Genomic DNA, 23,310 nt, shown 5'->3' on the forward strand with positions numbered 1-23,310 from the left:
GGAGTACTTGTGGCACCTTAGAGACTAACAAATTTATTAGAGCGTAAGCTTTCGTGAGCTACAGCCACGGGTGCCACAAGTACTAAGGTGCCACAAGTACTCCTTTTCTTTTTAGTTCCTTACAGTCCCTCTTCCATCCACCTATGCTCCATCACTTACTGCAAAACTAAAGGCACCAGCTGGCTTCTAACATTCAATTCATTTCTATGGCAAGATGATGGAAGATAGCAGCACAGAAAGGGTGTAGGAAAAAAATCAGGATTGAAAAGATTCATATGTTATAGGATATGTAAATTGCTCATGCAAGGAATGGTATTAGCATCCGATGAAGTGAGCTGTAGCTCACGAAAGCTTATGCTCTAATAAATTTGTTAGTCTCTGAGGTGCCACAAGTACTCCTTTTCTTTTTAATGAAACCAGAATAATTATTCGGTCAGAAAAGCAACTGGAGTGGAATTTGTCTACATGCTCTTCATCAGGTGACCTTGTCCTCTATGCAAGGATGTGGTTTTCTTGGAAGTCACTCAAGACATTGATGGGAGTATGAGATTTTGATGCCCATATAAAATCTTTTAATACCTTTATTTCCTCTAATACATGGATTTACTAAAGCCTACAGGGACATGGTATTTGGTAAAGATTGACAATACAGAAAAGAGCAAGAGTGGTCAGCAATAGACCATGCATGCTGATGTGTTTCATGGCATATTTTTAAACCCTATATGCTGAAGGAGGACACACTACTTACCTTGTTAAATGACACACAACTGCTTCATCTATCTAAATGGCTCACCAAGTGTTGTACCTATCTTTGATGAATCACAGACCTGGAAGAGACCTCGAGAGGTCATCTAGTCCAGTCCCCTGCACTCAAGGCAGGACTAAGTATTTTCTAGACCATCCCTGACAGGTGTTTGTCCAACCTGCTCTTAAAAATCCCCAATGATGGAGATTCCCACAACCTCCCTAGGCAATTTATTCCAGTGATTAACCACCCTGACAGTTAGGAAGTTTTTCCTCATGTCCAACCTAAACCGCCCTTGTTGCAATTTAAGCCCATTGCTTCTTGTCCTATCCTCAGAGGTTAAGAACAACATATTTTCTCCCTCCTCCTTGTAACAGTGGGTTACAAAAAAGTGAAATGGCACTAGTTGGGTCAAGCCTCCCACTCTGCAGCCGTTCCCTCAATGCTTGCTGCTTTTCTAGTTCCACATGGTTTGTGATGCAGATTTAATCTTACAAACAGACACTTTTTAATGCTTTGTACATGTTTAAAAGCAATTCATGGAGTAAGTAAGTGTCTCCCAGCTCAGCCTCCCACTCTAAGAACTGAGCTCTTGCTTCACTGGCACGTTTCTGCACCCACCAGCATCTGTTGCAATATCATGATTTCTACTGTATCTATTATGACCATGCTGGCATTGCACTTGTTGCATATGGAACATGGTTTCTGCAGATAAAATTTCATATACATGCTGCTTAAGATATAATTGCACTCAAACTCAACACTGATGCACAAGCTGCCAGTCCTCCTTCCTCACCTTCCTCCCCAGCTCCATAAACCCAAGAGCAGCTTCCTAGAATGTGTTAAGAAGAAGAAGAAGAAGAAGAGCAAAGAACTGAACAGTGCATGAATTCTACAATGAACCTATCTGTGTACCTCAGGATGCTATAGATCCAATTCACTGATGCCCTGCACCTTGTGTAGTCATGCACACAAGTGTATAGCATGAATACAAATGCTACCATCATTTTCATTAGACAGCATTTCACACCCACTTTGCACTGATGTAAACGACGACACAAGGTGGCAACAGTGAGTTGTGCCATATGATGTTACATGGAATAAACACAAAACCAAAGATTTTTAACTAAATTTATCAGGAGAAAAACTGAAACTGTTTTCTTCCTTCTTGTTAGCAAATTTCATGGAGTCTCTGGCACCATTTGTCGACAATGAAATTTTGTGCAGGCATGCTCATTGATTTTAAATGCAGCTGAGTCTGCCTATAACACCACTGATGTGAATTTCAGATACTAGCTGTTGGTAACATGGCACATCATAAGATTCTGGGAGAACATTACAGGGAAACTCAAAATGGGTACAAAAAGCACGGAGAAAAGTGCATAACTGTGACTGAAGTCAGGGTTCCCACCTGTCAAGGTTTCCCTGTTATCATGCCTTTTTCCGACAGAGCTGTCCTCAGAAATCTGTAAGGTGCTCAGTACACACTGCCAGATATTCAGTTTTTTAGACTCAGGATCATCCTGTATGTCTTTTTTTTTGTCCTTCAGAGGAAGCCACTCTAACTGAGGTGTTTCACAAAAGGTTGTGAGATGGCTAAACCATTTTGATGGGGAAGGAATCAGTAATTGATTCTGAAGTATTTACATTATTTACTCAATTTTCTTCCCCGGACATGTTAGTTTATTTCTATTTTCAGTGGGGGTTGGAATCATAATTAGGTGGCCAAGACAATAACCCTACAGGCGTAATATGGTAATACAATGTCAAAATGGAAAACCATAAAGATGTCACTGCTGTTGAACAGAGATAACCTTTTAATATCAAGACAAAAGGAAATAAATGTGCGTGCATGGCTGTGGAGACAACAGGACAATGTCAAGGCATTAAAAAGAAAAAAATATCAATGCTAACATAAGTCTGTGGATATGACCATGTAATGTATACATAGTGACACAACGTCAGTGGAGTCAACATAAATGACATTACAACATCTAAATACAAGAATGTGGTTAGAATCTACTCTCCTGTTTAATTTCCCCTCTAATTTGAAAGGATAAAAGAAAAAAAGGGGTTAATCTGTCATGCGTTTGAGGGTTCACATCTCCTCCTCTCCTCCAACAGAAGCATTCACAGCAGCAGCTTGGATTCACAGCACAAACACATCTTAAAACAGGGGAGAGGAACCACAAGACTGGCACTCAGAGCCTAGAATTTGAATTCAGCTCTCCTCTAACAGTCTTCATATAAGGCCTGGGGCAAGATACTTCATCTCTCTGGGCCTAGTTCCTCCTCTGTAAAATAGGGGTACTAGTCCTCCTTTCCCCATCTTTTGTCTGCCTTGCCTATTTAGGCTGTAAGGTATTTGGGGCAGAGACAATCTCTTACTATGTTTATATAACAGCAATTAGTACAATGGGGCCCTGATTGGCTTCTCTAGGCACAATCATACTACTAATAGTGATACATTAATTCATTAAAATACAGGGCTGCAGTGCACTGCATGTAATTATTATTAATTGAAGGAAGGAAACTATTTTAAATGTCACTTGCAATCAGGGTACCGTACAACTTTATGTTGTACTATATAGTTAGTGCTGGTGAAATAAGTTCTCCACAGCATCAACAGTAACACATATAAGGCAATACTGCCTTATACACAGGATGTTTACAGATTTAAAGAACACTAAACATATCGGCTTAGAGATTCCTCCATGAGCTAGATAAGCCAAGCTTGCCAGGCTTTTTTTTATATCTCTGTTGTCTATACACTTGAGGAGCAACTTTCTGAAATAACAGTGGTATCTATAGCGGTACTGTGCTTACATAATGACATGCCAGTCGGTTGTTAGCAATGGTGACTGAACTGAAGATCTCTGGATCTAAAATACATTGATGAGCACATCCGTGGCTATGTTGACCAGTCACCATTAAAAGGGAATAAACTGCCACACACAACAGGTGTGGGTTACACTTAAGAAGGGAAGGGAAATCTTTGAACTAACTGGCAATTGTTGATTTAACTTAGATAATTTTTTCACTTCATGGTCCAAGAGACACAGACAAGGTTTTCATCTCAAAGCCAAAAGACCAAAAACATCAAGACATTTGATCACGGCCTTGGATAGGCCAAGAGACTACTTACACTTGATCTTAGCTCATAGAGCCAAGAAACAGTTTCCTCTCTCCAGAAAAAGAACTAAAGATACCAGAAAATTATACACCTACAATTCCGTAATGTTTCAATGCACTTAAAGGAGACTTCTTTTCATTGCAATGTGACAATTGTCCAGCAGTGATTCACTAAAAAAATAATGTTTAATGAGCCAAATACAAAAGATAATTATTCCAGTTATACTTGGAGTACACATGAAACAACAATATTTCTGGACTGTTTATGTGAATTATACTGACTCCAGGGCAGATAATTTTTAAATGGAAAAAGAAAAGGAGTACTTGTGGCACCTTAGAGACTAACAAATTTATTTGAGCATAAGCTTTCGTGAGCTACTAAATTTGTTAGTCTCTAAGGTGCCACAAGTACTCCTTTTCTTTTTGCGAATACAGACTAACACGGCTGCTACTCTGAAACCTGTTGTTAAATGAAGAAACATGGGCTTGTATAAGTTAATACCTTTTTGCAGTAGCTTGTCTCCTTTCCAACCAGGAAAAAATAAATGTTTATATATTCCAACTGTAGCATTAGATGTTGTAAAGCACAAATAAAATATTATTCGTCTTAAATACTCCAAATCAAACAACTTTAAACCCCAGAATCATCGTTAGATATCTCTTTCACTTCATTGGAAAAGCCTGACCAAGATGGTGGTGAAGATTTTAGGCTGGTGTAATTATATTGCACCCAAATTGTTTCCATTCTATTTACAAGGTTCATTCCCTCCTATTGCAAAAGCAGCTCTCCAAAATCATTCAAAGCATCAGGTCTTTTATTAGTAATATATTTTATCAAAAGGAATCAACTGAAATGAACATTCAGGTGCCATATAATTCAACTGGCCTAGTTGCAAGTAACTATGCTTATGAAGGGAAATTATCTTATTGAGACACTCTGTACCCCAGTGATAAGAAATCTTGGAAGCAGTTACAATGTGTTTTCAATTAGAGGACATTGTATAAACCCAGCTAAACCTAGAAACTTCTTGCTCCCATAGCTCCTCTGCCTGCAGTTAGGAAATATGTCAGTCCAACTAGATACAGGGTCTAGCTAGCACTGGAAGACCTCTAGTAGAAATGCAGGTGCTGGAGTAGTTAATTTAAGAGGGCAAGTATTTCTCTGAAGAAAGAAACACTGTTGGGCAGTACAAGGTTGCTGAAAAAAAAAAAAAGAAAAATCTTTACCATTCTGCCCAACCAAAAATCATGTGTGCACGTCATGTCTTTGCAGCCAAGGACTCTCAAATTGTCAGTGCATGTTGAAAATCACAAGTGCTGCATATACATCTCAGCAAATCAACCTCTGATATCAGGATATTAGTTTCATCAGACCCTCTTGCTTCCTATGGATATAAAATCTCAGTAGCTGTACCATAATCCTGCTCATCAAATATTTGGGCGACAGGTGGAAAATTGTTCTGCCAGCTGAGGAAGACAAAATCCATTCCTCCTGGCAATTTTCTGCAATGAAAACTCCAAAAAATGAATGTGCAATAAGTTGTGGAAATAAATCTAAAATATTATCACACATAACCAGTGTGCTCAAAATCTCTAGCTGCAAACTAACTCCTGTTTATCAGACTTTTAAAAGCTTGATTTCTATTTATATGTGCACTGCACCAATCTGTAGATATTAAAACTAGCTTCTCTTTGAAACTATTAGTTACGCACCTGTTAAAAAACATAATTGCACTATGATGTCTTTCATCACTGCTCCTAGAGCATATTACTTGCATCAAACAAGATGACAACAAATCTGGGTAACTCAGTATTACCAAATTAATATTAGAGTTGGGTAAGCTGTCACTATGAAAAGGAATTGTGGGATTCAGATCAAGCCAGAAAGTCAGGAACAAAATGCCCTGATTTCCAGTACCTCTTTTAACCACTAAACCAACTAAGTGGGGTACAAAATTCCCTCGTTATTTAGAAGGACTTGGTTGCATGAGGTGCTAGCTGATTGGCATGGAAGGAGTTGCAGAGATTCAGGGTACAAGTAATGTGAATGAAAGTGTTTGAATAGGATTCAAAATCAAGACAACTGTGAAATATATATGGGTGTGTGCACGCACGTGCACACACATTTTATAAAATGTATATTTATCCGGCCACTTTACCAAATTCTCCTGTGTCCTGTACACTGGGATTTTAAGGGGCTCAGTGCTAATGATTTCAACAGAGATTCTAGAACTGAGGCAGTGAGAGTGATATGGGGGCGCTACGAGAGAATCAGAATAGTCCCAGTGTGCTCACAGAAAGCTCACGAGCTGGTGAGCAGAACTGCTCAGAGGACAACAATCCCATTTCATGGCATCTTCCAGGTTTGTTTTCATTCTGCACTGGAACAAAAAGAACACCTTTGACACATTTTCACAAACATGGAATATATGAAAGAAACAGACCAAGTGATTAGGGGAACTGACCTCTGGGATCTGGGCAACCCAAGTTCAAGTCCCTGCTCTGGCTGATCCAAAACAGTGTTTTTCTATCCCCAAACACTCCCAATTTGCATCCCAGATCTCTCTCTCTCAAACCTTCCTGGCAATATGTCCTCAAAACAGCGAATTTCAACCAAAATCATTCCAATCAGCTCTACTGGTGAGTGGCTCTCCTCCCCAGATACAAAAGTTGTTGTTGGGGACTCTCTTCTATTTCTCATCCTGCCTTATTCTATGCTGCCTCATTACCTGCACCTTCTGAACTTAAAAAAGAAGCAAGGGGGAGTTGTATTTCCTTTGTCCCACCTTCCCCAAGGCCTAGCACTCCAATGGGCACCTATGCTGTTTTGGGCACTCATACCACACAGGCTCACTGACATGACTCCATGCTGTAGTTTATCCTAACTGTGAAAGGGGTGAGATCAACCCCCTTGTCCATCTACTAAGAGCACCAAGCTCCTTCGAAGAGATTGACATCAGATATGATATTCTGTAACCAGTGTGCAAGGATACATAAGAGGAAGGAATCACAACTGATGGTGAGGAAGATAGATAGCTGTTAGCATCCTGAGCGCTACTTGGTCCCAGTACTGCAAAAGATTATTTCAATAACCCTAACCAGGTTGGCAACATGAATGATAAATAGCAGAGCAACAGTTGGTCACCTGCAATGCAATCAGGTACAGCTTGGGTGGTTTAAAGCTTTCTGTGAGTGCAGATGAAAAGGAAGGGAACATAATTGATTTGCCACAGTATTTTTTCTCCCCTCCTAATTCATTAAATGGCGCCTGGCCAGGCATTAAAAACAAAACAAAACAACAAAATAAACCTCTCTCTCTCTCTCTCTCTCTTCAAACTTCCAAGAGAAGGAACATAATTGAAATTAATTTTGTTTAGTCTAATTAATTTTTTATGAATAACTATTGTCTTTTTGGAGAAGAAAAGCATGTAGTCCGGTAAGTAACAAAACAACTGCATTCCAATCATTCATTCCCTCTGTAGCCTATAGAAAAGGGTTCTAAAGAAAGGATAAGAACAGACTAGAAGAGAGCAGTATTAACAAGAACAGATCAAATTTTTCCTTAAGTGTTTGAAACCACCAATACAAATGCAACATAATAGTAAAAAAAAAAAATCTATTTGTAGTGCTGAAGATTTATTATTACAGTAATGCCTAGAGGCCTTAATTAGAGCAGTATACCATTGTGCCAGATGCTGTAGAGACAAATAGTAAGAGACAGTCCCTGCCCCAAATAGCTTACACTCACAAAGAGTAGATTGAAAGAAGATAATCTTGAAGTATGTTTGAGTTATTTAAACTAAGTGTGTATGCAATTTACAGCTGTATTAAGCCAATTAGAAGATGTAATCTCATTTCCCATAATGTGGCAGTGCACTCAAACACACTATAATGACTTTTGTGTGTGTACCCTTCATTCCCCACACCCCATTTGAAATGTACTTTAGATTTGTGACCTAGGTGACAGTATTGGGCTCCAGAATCAAACCCAAAGAATATTCCACCTCTTTATCTTGCTCTGCTCTTCACCACACAGCCCGAGTAAAGAGGTGAGCCAGGCAGGGAGTCTTGAAGGTCAACAGAGCGAGGCTGTTTTTGGATGTAGGAATGGGGACTAAGTTCCATAGCTGAAGGTACTTCACAGAGAAGCATGCTGTTGCCAGCTACTTCTCTTTATAGAGAGGAAATTCCAGTTCAAGTGACTGTGACTGCAACCACAGCACTGTGGAATGAGGAGAAATGCAGTATTGACAATGAGAAGACCCCAAGCAACGTAGGGATTATTAAGTCAAAACATACACCAACTTTTCACTTTCAGTCACCAGACCAATCACCATCTAGGTGGATGAAGAGCAAAAGCAGTGACTCTTCACCATCGCATGGTCTTTGTACACTACCAGGCTGGAATTTAGACCTGGTCTACACTGGAGGGGGGGGGGGCGGAGATCGAGCTAAGATACGCAACTTCAGCTACGAGAATAGCGTAGTCGAATAATAGAGAATAGTCGACACATCTTAGATCGACTTAGAATCACTTACTTGGCGTCTTCATGGAGCGGGATTGATGGCCACCGCTCCCCCATCGACTCCGCTTCTGCCTCTCACTGTGGTGGAGTTCCAGAGTCAATGGCAGAGCAATCAGGGATCGATCTATCGCGTCTACACTAGATGTGATAAATCAATCCCCAGTAGATCGATCACTACCCTCCGATCCAGCGGGGAGTGTAGACATGGCCTAACAGCACACTTCACACAGCCCAACCAGAGGCCCAAATTCCAGTAGGAGTAGTTAGCAGCCTCAGCAAAAAGACCAAAGGCCGAATGGAAACTTCCCTTTTTACCCCTAAAGAGGGCTTCCCCTATTCAGGGGAGAGAAGCACATCAGCTGGGGAAACATCATGGGGGAACATTTACACAATTCTTCCTTTGTACAGAGGGGTTATCAATCCAGCACCTTTCACCAGCACTATTTTCCTTCTCAAATTTAATACTTAATTGACATTTTTGGTATCTTCCCTTCAGCAGTTTCCATGTGAAACTTACACATTGGGGAAATTAAGAAGAGCAACTTTGCATAAGCTACATTTATAATTGGTTGCAGCAGGGTAGGGCATTTATCTCCACCAATAAGGATTAATATGTTCATAAAACACTAGTGGCCTTTCTCTTGCCAGCAGAGATGAATGTGTTATCCTGTTGTAATCCCTTATGTATTCTAAATCTATCTATATCTTTGTTATACATATTTATAAAAAATGATATATTGCATTTATTAAATATTAAGTGGATTACAAACTTGAAGAATCTTTCATGCATTTATTTAACGTCTAGATTTTTTTTTCTTTAAGTAGTATGCAAGGAATATAAATCTTTAAAAAGAAAAAAAAGTAAGGTTTTTTTTTAATTGGCATTCTAAATAGGCAAATCTGTATCAAAAAGGCTTCCAGCATGCAATGTGCAAAGAATATCAAACCAGAAAGTAAAAAGATTTTGACTCTCAAGACATAACAGGGAATATGTGGTATTGCCAAAGGCATTCATGTGTTGATAGAATCTTATGGATGGAGACTGTGGTCCTATACTCAGAACAGGAGCAGGCCATCAGGAGGCCTACACTCTCACCAACTTGCTGTATGACCTTGGAACAGCCTCTCTGTGCTCAAATAATACCCCCACCTAAACTTTACATAGCACTTTTCATAAATGAAGGTTAACCCAGCTTCACAACAGCCTTGTGAAGTAGGTAATGCGTGTAAGTTCTCTGAGATAGTAGGTATTTTGTTATAGGTTTCCAGTGGTGCAAGAAGGCTTCCACACATATCGCCACCATGTAATTTATATATATCTATATCTATATCTATCTATCTCATAATGCAGATGCACAAGGGGTCTGAATTAAGAATTCAAAAACGAACTGGATTCTGGCATTTACTAACTTTTGAATGCTTGACTTCGCAAACTTACTAATAGGTTTCAGAGTAGCAACCGTGTTAGTCTGTATCTGCAAAAAGAAAAGGAGGACTTGAGGCACCTTGGAGACTAACAAATTTATTTGAGCATAAGCTTTTGTGAGCTGTAGCTCACGAAAGCTTATGTTCAAATAAATTTGTAAAACTTACTAATGTTCTTTTAACAGTGTGCATGTGTGTGTATGCATACATGTGTGTAATTTCCAAGGTTTTTAGAAAGCAAACTGGAAAAAAAAACAGTAATTTCATCATGTGGCACCATCCTGACACCCACGTGGACCCATCAGTAAAGCTGGAATCCTTAGATTCTCCCCACAGACCTCTTATCACTTGACCTAATGAAGTAAGTGACAGCAACAGTAGGTTATCATCCTGAATGTGAGTCTAGCACTAGAGGAGGATGGGACACTTTGCCAATGGGTTTCACAGATATTTGCTGACAGCAGAGGAAGGTGTGGCTCAGGAATTTTTGGCTCCAGTCCAGGCTCTGGAGGGATGTGTGCACAGACACTTCTGCTCGTGTCCCATAAACTTGATCTCTTCTCCCCAACACCCTCCAACCTGTCCATGTCCCAGTCTCATCGCTTCCTTACCCCGGCTCTTTATTCCAGTCCCATTATCTTTGTCTACCCAGCCCCCGTTTCCTCTCCTCAGGCTTCCCATACAGTCCCAGTCTCCTTGTCCAGCCAATTCTAGTCTCCCCCTCCGGGCTTGCTATCTGAGTTCCAATCTCCCCCTGACTTCCAGTCTCTCCTCTTCTCTATACTCAGTGCCAATCTCTTTGCTGTTGCTGAGTTTGGTGGATGAATCATTTTAGGAAGCCTGAATTTAGGTAGTCTGAACCCCCAAGGGATCTTATTACTCTCTTCAGCAGTAAAGATATTGTCTTCAGGGCAAATCCTGGTTCCTCTCCACAGCTCTAACACAACAGGTAATAGAATAAGTCCCTATGGCACAGAAGTTCAAGGCTGCAGAGTGCCACCAACTCCATACTATATTTAATCTATTGGCCATTTGCTCCCACAGATGCTGTGGTGATTACTGTGCTCCTGAGCATGCATGGATAGCCACAGAGAGGCTCCACTAGTGTTGCGGAGCCTGGGGAAAAAAGAAAAACAGATTTCAAGGCCAGAAGGGACCATTGTGATCACCCAATCTGACCTCCTGTATTGCACAGGCGACAGAACTTCCCCAAAATAATTCCTAGAGCATAAAGGATTCTATTGCTCTCAGAGGAAAGAAAAACAAACATTCATGCCTGACTGTGCTATTAGCAACAGGCAGACTGGTATTTCTTCTTTAAAATGCTAATTTATGTCTACATTTATGTTTAAACTTGGCATTTTTCATCAACCTGGAAATGTGTATATATGTATGTATTTGTATGAGGCAATGTTGCAAACACACTATTAGGGACGAGATCTGCAATATGATGTTTACTTGTTGCCAATTTGATATCTTCCTCCCTCACAAAATCCGGTTAGACTATCAGATGGGTTCCACCCTTCCCCCTCCATTTTCTGACATATGCCTTATGGGAGGGGGGAAAATAGGAATTGAGATGTTTGACTCAGTGATATTTACCATTATATTTCAGTACATGGTGCAGGATTCCATCTAATTAGGACTAACTGAGAAACATGCAGTACTATTTCATATTGTTAATGCACTGCTTGGGAATTAAAAAGCCTTATCTAAAGCCCTCTGAAGTCAACGGACTTTGGATCAAGCCTTGAGGGAGGCATACTGTGCAGCTTCTGGTATACTTCAAACCCACAGCTGGAACACAGGTTGGAAATAGGCTGGCCCAATAGTGCACAGAAAGGCTATTCTGCCAGTCTGTTCCAAAACCAGCCATGGAGATGTTTTTCAAGCTGGGGTATAAAGGTCATGATCTGCATGTGGGAGAACTCAAGTTATATCAGGCCAAAGACCCCAGGTGAAAGGACTTCTAGCTGTTGTTATTCTCACACTCCTATTTCCCCCATATAATACATGTTGTAGCGTAGTAATATTTTGCTTCCATTTAGTAGGGGCCCAATTCAAATCAGTTATGCACAACGTTACCTGTAATGGTTGAAAGGGAAACTATGGTGTAAATCCCAAAGTTCAGAGTTTTGTAAAAACAAGCAATGAATGATTTGCTAAATTTTCAAACAGTATGTTTCTAGATAAACAACACTGACCTTTCGAGTATCTGTGACCAAAAAACCTCATAACAAAATAGATCCATTACACAAACTGATTAGAAATCAATGAGGAATAAAAATGAATGGCTATTTTGCTCATTTCACTCTTTCTGGACAACAAACAGAATAAAAACAGTAGAAACTATTTTTTTTTAAACTGAAAGGGTATTTGAAACCTAGTATTACCTTTACTGACATCACTAATGACATAACACATGAGTAACTGAATAGGATTTATCTTATGGACAATTAACAATTCTCTGTAACATTAAAAGTGATGCTATCAAATTAATACGTTTTTAATTTTACTTTCATTTTAAAAGTCAAGTGATAGTGGTAGTAACAGTTTAATTAAATATCTATATCAAGATAGTTTGCTACGGAAAGTGATAAGCCTACTACTATATATGGGCCTGATTCTTATTTCACTTACATCTGTGTAACTATTGACTTCAGTGGAGTTCATTCTGATTTACAACAGCACCAAAGTGCAGTCCCCTCATTTTTTAGGGTAGAAATTGACTGAAAATCTGCACTCTATGTTTCTCCGGCTACTGGTACCGCTTAAGAGAGACTCAAAATCTAGCTACTCTTGCTTCATTGGCAAGAATGTAACTGCCATTATCTGTGCTACAATGTATCAAAGAGATAAACTTCCATGGGGGAAACTAAGCTGCAATAAACCAAGACTCCAATTTGCCCACCAATGATGAGTGTAAACTACATTTCCTCCTAAGTACAATTATTGACTTAACATAGCTGCTTATCATACCTTGGACCAAAGTAGTTTTGCTGATGTAACAGGGCAATAATAAATATAACAGAGTCATACTCTGTTCATAATTGCACCAGTGGTACAGTGCTTATTCTTAGCTAAACTAGCATTTTATTTACTGAGCCCATCAGTGTGAATGAACTGCAGAATTGGTTCCCCCAACTCAATTCACAAATCAATTGTCATAATTAAGGTTAAAGGCTTTGATGTGGCCAGCTGCTGATTCAACTGCTGAGTTATTCACATACTACTCAAAGAGAGAGAGAGAGAGAGAGAGAGAGAGAGTGTTTTGTTTGCAACCAAGAAATAGGCATGCTGTACAATTGCTGATAGCATAGGTTCTGACGCTGTGGGTGCTCCGGGGCTGGAGCATGCACGGGGAAAAATTAGTGGGTGCTCTGCATCCACCGGCAGCCAAGCTCCCCACCCCAAATGGAAATATTTTCTCCCACTGCAAAGGTATTTTTGCCCATTCCTAAATTCCCATAGCAAAATATCACTGACCTGCTTTTCTCAAGTACTAAGAGTCCACAAATCCCTACTGAAGTCAATGGGAGTGCTGAACACTTTGGAAATGTAAACGTGTACATTTTGGACATCCTTCTGTGGCAACAGGCTGACTTTCCCTAGCCAGGCTAGCCTTAGTTTTGAGATCACCACTGTGGGCAAGCTCAAAATTGTTTATCTTAACCCCATTTGACAACTTTTCCTGGAATTTCCTAGGTGGTTTTATTTATGCTCTTGTATATACATTGGGGTTTCTCAGCTTTCATGCAGCATTGAGCAGTCATCTCTTAACATCTCCCAATTCTTTAAAAATTAAGCTAACTACCAATATGAGCAATAGGTTTTTTTTCTCCAATTCTCTAACATAGGAGTAGCTGTTTAAGAGAGAAGCAAGGACTGATTTTGCCACAGTCATCACTGATGCAAATGAATTGTTAGTGAAAGGTGCATTGACAAAAGTAAAATGTTCATTTATGTTATAAGAAAGGCAAGGTGGGTGAGGGAATATCTTGTATTGGATCAACAATCTTGGAGTAACATATGGGTTTATATCAAAGTCCCACAAATGTATTGGTTTCATCTGACATGACATGAAACAGTGATTCAACCCCTCCCTGACACAGACTGCAGTGACTAGGTGCTGCATAGGGTGACCAGGTGTCCAGCTTTTGACTGGAACACCCAGTCGAAAGGGATCTTGCCCGATCCGGTCAGCACTGCCAACTGGGCCATTAAAAGTCCGATCAGCTCTGCTGCAGAACCAATGCAGGTTTGTCCCTACCTGTCCTGGGGCACCGTGCTGCACCCTGGAAGCGGCCAGCAGGTCTAGCTCCTAGGCTGGGGCTCTGCACCGGCTCTGCATTCCCACTGGCCGGGAACCAAGAGCAGAGCGTGCCGCAGAGCTTCCTGCTCCCCCCGAGGGATGGGGAATGTAGTGAGCGGGTGGCGGGGCCTCGAGGAAGGGGCAGGGCAGGGCAGGGGTGTTTAGTTTTGTGCCAACAGAAAGTTGGCAACCCTAGTGATGCAGGAAGTGGGAACAGGAAAAGCTAGATCTCACTTCGCAGGTGTATGCAGAATGTTGTTAAATACAGTCTTCATTGTGTACAGAAATAGCTCTTATGCCTCCACATGCTAAATGTGATATTACCTAAAATATTGCACCTATTTAAAAAGTTGGCATTTCACATTTATTTTCTTTACATGCTGTCATAAATATAAAGGGAAGGGTAAACACCTTTAAAATCTCTCCTGGCCAGAGGAAAAACCCTTTCACCTATAAAGGGTTAAGAAGCTAGGATAACCTCGCTGGCACCTGACCAAAATGACCAATGAGGAGACAAGATACTTTCAAAGCTGGAGGGGAGGAGAAACAAAGGCACTCTCTGTCTGTGTGATGCTTTTTCCGGGAACAGAAAAGGAATGGAGTCTTAGAACTTAGTAAGTAATCTAGCTAGAGATGCGTTAGATTCTGTTTTGTTTAAATGGCTAAGAAAATAAGCTGTGCTGAATGGAATGTGTATTCCTGTTTTTGTGTCTTTTTGTAATTTAAGGTTTTGCCTAGAGGGATTCTCTATGTTTTGAATCTGACTACCCTGTAAGGTATTTACCATCCTGATTTTACAGAGGTGATTCTTTTACTTTTTTCTTCAATTAAAATTCTTCTTTTAAGAACCTGAATGTTTTTTCATTGTTCTTAAGATCCAAGTGTTTGGGTCTGTGTTCACCTATGCAAATTGGTGAGGATTTTTATAAAGCCTTCCCCCGGAAAGGGGGCGTAGGGTTTGGGGAGGATTTTGGGGGGAAAGACGTTTCCAAGAGGGCTCTTTCCCAGTTATATATTTGTAAGACGCTTAGTGGTGGCAGCAATAAAGTCCAAGGGCAAAAGATAAAATAGTTTGTACCTTGGGGAAGTTTTAACCTAAGCTGGTAAAAATAAGTTTAGGGGGTTTTCATGCAGGTCCCCACATCTGTACCCTAGAGTTCAGAGTGGGGAAAGAACCTTGACACATGCCTTCTATAGTAACCTTGCTGTGAATCAAACTTGAACATCAATCAGTCACTGTCAAAAGTAAATTACAGTATAGAAAAAAAGTGTATATGGCATTTCAATCATTAGTATCTGGATATTTAGTAGTATAACTCCAAGCACAAAAGACAAGCTTTTTTGAGAAGTATCCAGCTATGCAGAGAGAGAGAGCGAGCGAGCGAGCGCACACATGAGTGAGCATGTAAGGGTGGAATAATATTGCATTTCTGTTTAGTTTTTTAAAGGTGTACATGCAAGAGATAAAACAGAAAGTTACAATATCTTAACAAACAACTCAAGAGGTTATTGTTAGACCATCAGATAACAATATCTCCATTACTGAATTCATTTTTTTCAGTTCGTTTCATACATAGATCAAAAAACTCAATCCACTTAAGTTATTATCCATATTTGATTATGCTACAAAATTGAAGTCAGGTCTCTCAATGCAACACATTGACACTAGTCCACAGCAATGTCTCACTTACAGACTATTAGAATACAACACAACTGACACCTCTCTCTAACTGGCGATTTATTCTCAGGAATATAGAAAATTAAATTAATCCTTTCAGTTAGTTTGACTGAAAAAGGAGATATAGCCACATGCTTACAAATAATTCACACACATTCTCTCCCAACCTCCCATTATATGGTGATACAAAACTAAAATAGATGCAATTCCTTTGGGCGATTCCTTGCTATAAAGAAACACAGTTGCATGGATTTTTTTTTTCCAGTGCAGGAAGTAGTAGTACATACTACATCATGATTTAATATCCATACTTAAGAGAAAGCTAACATGGTCTCTGTTTGGTGGGCAGGATAGTGGTTTAAGTGAGATGTTTAATTGTGGAATTTTTCTCTTCATTTGGTATGTAAAGGCCAAGCTTGAGGGACTCAGTTTGTGTAAATGGAAGTAGTTCCACTAAGTTCAATGGAACAGCTCTGACTTACACCAGCTGAGGATCTGGCCCTTGATCTTTCAATGACTTTGCAATGACAAAACCTGGCTTTTTCTCAACAGGTGGGTTGAGTAGGCATGTGGTAGGGATCAAGGAGGGTCTTGGCTTTAGAATACTTAAGTGCTAGTTGTTGATATTTTGGTAGTTTTGGTAAATATGAGTAAATTAAAAATAGCGCCTGAGTTGTGAAGATGAATAGATGTGTAGCTAAAATGGGATGGGCTATAATCAAGGGTTAAAATAAAGGAGAACTGGGAAGGAGGGAAAGCACAGCTCCCATTCCTCTGCTAAAAGCAGACAGAAGCTCCCAATTCCAACCCCCGGCTTAGGTAAACAGTGTTCACCCACTCCTCCTTGGCAAGGGTGGGGAGAGATCCCTCTTCCTGTTTCAACCCACCTTATCCATTGGCTCTAGGTATACTATACATTTCCATTGTACTCCCCCATCTTTGGGAGGTTTAGATTCCTGAGCAAAATTTATTAATTGGAAGCGCTGATCTGTTGCACCTTTTGTTCCATCCTGGAAAATGCACAGTTTTACATGTCAGAAATCACATAAAGCCACTATGCATTTGTGGAGAGGCACCTCATCAAGAAATTAAGCAAAAAGAGTCTTCTACAGATAGACGCTGCACTAGTTATTCTCAAGAGTTTTTTGTTTGTTTTTTTCAGGTCACACTGGCACTGACTGGCAACTATTTACCAATCTAATTCTGACAGATGCAACCTCTGGAAGAAACAGATAAAGAATCTCCCTTAAATTAATCAGTGTATTACAGAAAACTTTAATCTTCATATAACAAAAGGCAGTAGGCCAAATTCATTCCTGGTGTAAGTCCACTGAAGCCAATATTGTGATGCCAAGAATTAACTGGGCCCAACTAATCTACGTGACCAACATTATGAGACCCAGTGGTTCCCATCCGAAAGGAGGGGAAAGGATTTACAAAATGCACAAGAGTTTTGAAAGCACAATGGACTCAGTATTGTACCTACATAGAGGCTGACAGTCTAGTTCCAGCACAGGCAATACAGTGATGGTGTCAGTTCAAAGTGCTAAAGAAATTTTGCACAGATCGTTAGTGATTAGGCAGGAAATATTTTTGTTTTACAATTTAAAGGCATGATGATAAACATGACACAATGGGATTCCAGAGAGCTGAATAGCTACTGTAACGTTTCACAGCACATTTTCCTGTAAATGGAAATATTTAAACTTATAAGTTAAACTATGTCACTAGTTTTCCAACATTTTACCATAAAATTTACCTGGTATCCATAGGTTTCAGAGTAGCACCCGTGTTAGTCTGTATTCGCAAAAAAGAAAAGGAGTACTTGTGGCACCTTAGAGACTAACAAATTTATTTGAACATAAGCCTTCGTAAGCTACAGCTCACTTCATTGGATGCAACTTAAAGCTTATGCTCAAATAAATTCGTTAGTCTCTAAGGTGCCACAAGTACTCCTTTTCTTTTTTTCTGGTATCCATAGTAGGACCTATAAAATCTTACATGAAAACTAACTGCCTAATTTGCAAAAGTGCTAAGCACCCATACCTTCACTAAAAACAGACCCTGGATCACCAAATGCCTTTAAAAGTTAACTATTCTTTGCTTTTATTCATTTGTCTTTCTAACCATAGATATCAAAAGACAGCAACCCATAAAATGAATAATGGATTATAAAGTTAAAACTCCACCTGAGCATCCTTGCATGGGATATAGCCAATTCTGATAAATGTTCAAGGTATTGTATAGGATTTTGACCAATATTAAGGTCAATGGATAGTTCACTGCTACATAAATCTAGGTCTCAGAGATGCTATGCAAATCAGTGTCTGATTCCCTCAGCCTAAAATGAGACAAAGCTCTCCAAAGATATGCCCTTTATTTTCATGCTGACAGTTTTCTTAAAACCTCTGCTGTAATGCATAGCTTGAAATGCAATTTAAATAAACTCAATAGCCAAGAGTGAGGTGCCACAGTGTAATTTGTGCAACAGAGTCTTAAATCCCTAACGATCTAATTAAAATTGAGTTAAAGAATGCTGTAGTTGACTTTTGCTTCCTCAGGTATCTCAAACTTAAAAAAAATACAAAAGATTCAGTGTTAACATATTCCAGTGAAATACATTCAAACCACAATATATGGCATGCAATTTAGACTGAAATAAATTAGGAAGAGGGCAATGCAAGATTTCTAAATTCCTATAAAATACAGTAAAGCAGCAGGTATTTATCATTCTGATTGAACTTTATCTGTAGCAAGTAGAGCTGTGAGGAAAAAGGTCATTTTGTTTCACTGAGGATTTCAATATTTCAAAATTTGGTTTCAAATTCAGAACTAAGAACATAAAAATTGAAATTCTCCATGAAAGAGGATGGAGCCCTGGTTTGCTCCAGGAAAATCTGTCTGGCGGGCTGTCCCAAAGACGCAGACCTGGAAGGAAGACCTTGGGTTCCCAAGAGGCCGAGCTGTTTGACAGTTGAGGCACCGGGCAGGCAAAGCAGCAGGAAAGGTCCAACAGATCTTTGTCAAAATTGAACAGTCTTTCACAAAATGTTTCAATTTTGACAAATCAGCAAATTCTGATGCTCAATAGCTGTTACAGACAGTAGTAGTATAGATGGTTAAAGGCATACCAGTAGAAAGTGTTCCAGATGATTAAAAAACATGGACATAAGCTACCTATTGTCTTGCTGGTCTCCATAACAATGGATTAACCATTTATTAACCCTTTATAGACTGTTTATAATCTGAACCCTAGTAGATCAATCATAATTTGGGTCAAACTTTAAAGAAATTCCCATGGCAATGTGACACATAGGCCAAAACTTTCAAAGCTGTCTAAAAAAAATTGATACCCAATTTGTGTTAATTTTCACAAGAATTGGGCATCTCACTTGGTGTCAAAAAAGAACAGAAACAAAGCAGCTCTCCATCTATTACACCCTCCCCCCCCAATCTCCTGAGGGTGTTACATTTTCTAAGAATGCAGTTTAGTAGAGGTGGAGAAAGTGACAATTTCATAAAAGGAAGCTTCAGTTACCAAAAGTGCATTACTTTTATGTAATTGTATGCATTCATCACCGAGGAGGGATAAAGTTGCTTCAGCATTGATTGAGTGGAGCTGATGGACTTTTAGATACTGATTCTCATTTACAGTATGACCCTTTTACACTTGCAGACTGATGTAAAAGGGCCTTAGTGTAAATGAAAATCAGGCCTTGTCTCTTTAAGAAAACCAAATACTTGGAAGTCATTCAAAGAAAGCCCATGGTTACCTCCTCTCTATTGTGAAGGGTTTACTAAAATAAAACTTCTATTTAAATAAATCCTCAACACGTACTTCTCAAAGACGCAGGGACCATTTTCTGAGTTGAATGAATCTTCATCTCATGAACCCACTTATTCCTGTTTTTAATTACAGCACATGACCTCTCTGTAACTTGTTGCAGTTTTGGATACAAGGAAAATTTACAAAATATAGAATTTCACTTTAAAAAAAAAAGTTGTTTTCTTGACTGATATATCTTAGGTTTTTGTGATCCTGGGCATGTATATGCTAAAAATTTCTAAAGGACATAAATAATATTTTCTTTGTGATTATTTCTATACACGTGATTTAAACCATCAAATGATATATTTGCATTTTATATTATTATTTATTGGCATGTGTAGTACAGTCAATAATCACAATCCCATTATGCTAAGCACTGGATAAGCACGTAGCTGAAAAGAAGAGAACCACCCCTACCCTCAAAGACTTTATAATCTAAGATTATGACCCGATGTAGCAGATGGATGAAAAATGCAAATGGAGGAAGGAGGGACTAGGTAACCATGAAGCAAGCATAATTTTGTATAACAAGCTCTCTGGCTCTGTAATGTATTTGTACTGTGTTAACATTACTTCCCACTCAGTGTTGCAATGGCATTGTAGACTGGGGAGCTCTTCCTTAACCCACATGCCATGTACTGGTCATTATTTATCTGCAGCAGCATTGCCCTTAGTATTATTCATGCACCCAGATTCCACTCCATAGATGAGAATCATTCTAATTCTGAAACAGCATCCTAGCTGAAAACCCCAAAGAGCAATAGCTTATAAAAATTGCTTATGTATTCCCCCATTTCCTCCAGAGTTAACAAATGAATTCACACAGTCAAACATAACATGGAAGGAAAGCTTAGGCAAGAGAGTAAAAGAAAATGAGAGTAAAAATGCTCTAGAAAGACCACCCAACATAATTATGAGTAATGTTACAAATTAGTATGTCAAATTATCTGCACCACAATGTACTTGTGAAACATGCTGCAGGTACAAATCTTACGATACACTCTCCAAAACAGATTGACTTGCCAGACCCATCCTCGTAATACAATCATGTCTCAGCAACATCTGGTAGTTTCTTACTTAATGTTCCAAAGGACACAGAACCTAATTATTATCCTTGTGGTCTCCACTATTAATTATAATTACCAATATAATAAGGAGTTGAAATCTCAGATCCATTGCATGTCCTCTTCTGACTTTCAGCCGTAATGGAACCCTTGCCCCACTGACAGACCCCTCCATCCAGTTTAGATAGAAGCTTTGAAGGAATTGCAAATTCTTGCTAACTGTGAGTGACCAATTAAAAGATGGAAGATTGGAGGCATAAAATACTATGAAAATCATAACAGTATTTGCTTACCCTATTATCAGTATTTGCCAAGGATAATATTAAATCAATCTGTTTATTACTACTATTTCTGTTCAATGTATCCTGTAGCTTTATTGACCTGTTCTGATTAATCCAATACATTTGTAATTTATTAGTCTATAGGAAGTAGGTGTATTTTGCAGATACATGATTAAGTGAAATAAATATTTTCAACTTTAATACCTTTACCGAAATTGAAAAACATAACTGCATGGGGCTGCTTCTGCTTCAATATAAAGCCCAAAATTTATAACTGATAGCCGTAAAAGGATGTTCCAGCCTCCATCCAATATGTGCTTATCTTAATGTAGGTGCAATTAATAAGAAAAACATAGAAAGCATGGTTGTGGTCTGTTGCATCATGATAACATTATTGGATCCTGGAGCATTAATTAAGTCTTAAATATGAAGAGATGAAAGACGGCACACACAGAAAATGGGAAAGGCATCGTAGATAGAAAGGGAGAAAAAAGGGGGGGGGAGAGGTGCATTTAAAAAGAAGCCATGTGTTAACTTTTCACTCCCTCTGTGTGAATTAATTGCTATGCTACCCTCCATGCAACTAAAATTAAAATAGTAAAATATTCTAGCACACTGTACTATTACAGAAAGAGACCTGCAAAGCATTTTAATTCATTTATGTTATTATAGTCTTCATATACTGTTTTCTGCATCAAAACATGATAAGCTTTCTGTAGTGCCCTCTAGTTAATTGGTCGAGCACATAAAAAATTTCCTTTTGCAATCCTTCCCCCACCTTTCTTCTCAATACCAGACAGCTGTTACTAAACCCTGAAAAAAAATTAAGGAAATCCTACAAAGATTAAAAGCCCAGCAGGAATGATCCATTACTTCCATTTTTCCAATGGGCAAATATATTTGTAAATCCTGTAAACACAAATAGCTAAGAAATATTTTATCAACAAGCAGGATGACCAAAGTCACATATGGACTAGAAATACTCAGAAAGGTCCCAACCTAGCTAAGGCTGGGAAAGGGGGAAGAGTCAGAGAAGGGCTGGTGATTCATCTCTAATGGAGCTGCACCATCACCAGGGTCAACCCTGGTGCAGAACATATGGTCTCAATGTGGATGGCCCTGGTCTCTCAGAAATCTGCCTGGTCTGAAGGTGACAGGGCTGCAAACCCTTACTTGTGGCAGGGTGAGCTGCTCCCTCCTAGATCCAATGATGTTGGGGGATTTCCAGAAGAATGTTTCATCTTGCAGGCTTTAACATGGGAGGGGACAATATGGTCCTTTAGACTATTTTAACAGAGGTGAATATCTCACATAATTTCTACAGAACCCTATTCAACACCTATAGAAGGTTACTAACTTCATCATCTATTACACCCTGTGGTTATTTTCCATAACAGGCAAAAAAAACAAAGGGATGGAGGTCCCAAACAATAGCATGTATAGATGATTATTTCAGGACCCCTGCCTCTACCAGAAATGAGATTCTATTGTTGCTTGGTGCACGGATCATTTCTTGACATCCTTGTTCAAACCTGACTCCTTCAACTGTGGCCGTCTGACAATCACACATTTACACTGGGTGAAATCTGTTATAAATTATTAAGTTTTAAACTCACATTTGCCCCAAAAGAGAGAGAGAGAGTCCTGCTTAACAATGTGGAGACAACAACGGTCACATGACATAATGTCTAAACTGGGACTATATGTTTAGCTCATGTCAGTCTTCTTTGACTTTTGCTAGATGGTGACACCTGTACCAGTTATGAACTAAAGTGGGTTACTGATATTTCTTCAATAATTGAATAAGGCATCACATGTTGACATATCTGTCAAAAACCTCCTACCCCCTCTCCTCCCTTATAGCCCATCTTCCCAGAAACAAAGGAAAGGAGATTGTTAATTTTAACAACCTGACATATGGCCCATCAGAATCACACATTTTTGTGTCGCTATTCAAATAGTATAACCAGTTCATTGCTAAACACTCTCAATTTTACACATACACACACACACACACACCCTGCCAAGACAACAATTTAAAAAATAATTTGTGTTATAGTCTAGCCAGTCATCAACTGCATTTCATTATTTTAAACCCTATCTACCCTACGAATTGCAAGTAAATTGACTAAGCGCTGTGCACTTGGGTCTTCCATAGTACAGACAGTTTTACAGAGAAGACAAGTTAATAAGAGACCACTCTGCAAGATTTGAGATCAAGAACATTCCCTCATGTGAAAATTGGTTTTTTTGAGTAAAGAAACATGAAGCATCCTACTCCAGCATTCCTCAGAATGTCAGACCAACATCCCAAGGGA

The 23,310-nt window shown here is 39.2% G+C and overlaps 1 protein-coding gene and 1 long non-coding RNA gene across 8 annotated transcripts in view; both read right to left on the minus strand.

Annotated features, from left to right (window-relative positions):
* Positions 1-23,310, minus strand: part of UNC5D (unc-5 netrin receptor D) — a 441,192-nt gene that overhangs the window by 174,033 nt on the left and 243,849 nt on the right. The gene's annotated exons all lie outside the window — the stretch shown is intronic.
* Positions 3,828-23,011, minus strand: LOC122457544. Its single transcript, XR_006277112.1, has 3 exons — positions 22,990-23,011; positions 8,177-8,181; positions 3,828-3,902 (listed from the first exon to the last, which is right to left on the minus strand). It is a non-coding gene; the product is annotated as an uncharacterized LOC122457544 (long non-coding RNA).

The sequence above is a fragment of the Dermochelys coriacea genome, chromosome 26, assembly GCF_009764565.3.
Source record: "Dermochelys coriacea isolate rDerCor1 chromosome 26, rDerCor1.pri.v4, whole genome shotgun sequence".
Taxonomy (NCBI): Eukaryota; Metazoa; Chordata; order Testudines; family Dermochelyidae; genus Dermochelys; species Dermochelys coriacea.